General features: G+C 44.1%; 1 non-coding gene across 1 annotated transcript; it reads left to right on the top strand.

Annotated features, from left to right (window-relative positions):
* The first annotated feature begins 525 nt into the window (after nucleotides 1-525).
* Nucleotides 526-599, top strand: Trnat-ugu (transfer RNA threonine (anticodon UGU)). Its single transcript has one exon. It is a non-coding gene; the product is annotated as a tRNA-Thr (tRNA).
* The last annotated feature ends 734 nt before the right edge of the window (nucleotides 600-1,333 follow it).

The following is a 1,333-nucleotide window of genomic DNA, read 5'->3' as shown; positions in this document are numbered from 1 at the left end:
CATGCATGCATGCATATAAAAATAACTGTGTGTGCTAGTGTTCAGTCTTTCCCGTTACTTACTGTTCCGTATATTGCGGAGTTTATTTTGGGTAGAGAATAACCCTGGCGTTCGCCTGCAAAACTGACATAGTTCATGAATCCACGTCATTATTGCTCAAAAACTAGACACTTCCATGACGGGGGTTATTCGTCACTGCGTTCACCGACTCGAAATGAGCTTGATATATACGTTTCACCCAAATGCGGCCCATACTGTCGAAAAACTGTGACGATTCTCTCGAGAACAGTTACTATATTCATATATATAGTTAAAGGATACCCGGCCATTGACCTTCGTCTGTGCGAATGCGCACAGGTTTCACAAACTCTTACGGGAATAGTCATCTTAGTTGGAGCGAGTAATGAGTGGATGGCCAAATATCTACTGGGAACATTACGTATGTAGATTCCGGACAGCTCGAAATGTGGGTCTCACTTGCAGCGTGCAAGGGATAAGTCCCTGCAGTCGCGCTATTCATCTGTGTCCTCGGTGGCTCAGATGGATAGAGCATCTGCCATGTAAGCAGGAGATCCCGGGTTCGAGTCCCGGCCGGGGCACACAATTTCAGCTATCCCCATCGAGGTATATCAACAACACCTGTCGGTAGCTGAGGGTTTCAGTTAATTAGCATTTACTTCACAGATGTTTTTGTACATGGTGCGGTCAAAGTTGAATTTATCTGTAGTGTTAAGGATATCATTATTAAGCAGTTGACATACGCAGGAAATAACTATAGTGGTACTGCGTTTTTCAGCGAGTATAGGATTGTCGCCTATTATTTTTGACACTAACGGATGGATAGTTGTTGCAATCATGCATGTCCAACCAGTAAAGTGCCGTTTCGAAGTCATTTGACTCCCTTCAGTGACCCAGCACTTCCAGTAATCCATGTTTCACATCTCCTAAACCACTGGACCGACGTCAACCAAACTTGGTGGACGTATCACTTACTGTCTGGAAAGGGGGGCGGGTTAAGAACCACGTACCTATGGAAGAGGTGGGCCTCGGGAGAGGGGGAAGGGTTGAAAAAGCAGTATAGCCCACAACGCGCCAATACCCATACTTCATTCGTCCAGTATTTGAGAATGAGAACCCTTAGTGACTTGCAACGAACTTTACACATGATTTCAGACCATTAGGAAAATTTTCTCACTGACAACTCTCACAAAATAGGTTATCGCTTGGTACATTTTCGTTGTTCTTGCAGTAAACCTGCAGCATGAAGCATTAGACTTTAATTTTTTATTTCTTTACTACGCACTGCATTCGCGACACACTTTACAGACAGTAT

This window comes from Schistocerca nitens, chromosome 3, assembly GCF_023898315.1.
Source record: "Schistocerca nitens isolate TAMUIC-IGC-003100 chromosome 3, iqSchNite1.1, whole genome shotgun sequence".
Classification (NCBI taxonomy): Eukaryota; Metazoa; Arthropoda; class Insecta; order Orthoptera; family Acrididae; genus Schistocerca; species Schistocerca nitens.
Note: the sequence above shows the minus strand (reverse complement) of the source record. Positions and strands in the feature narration are given on the sequence as shown.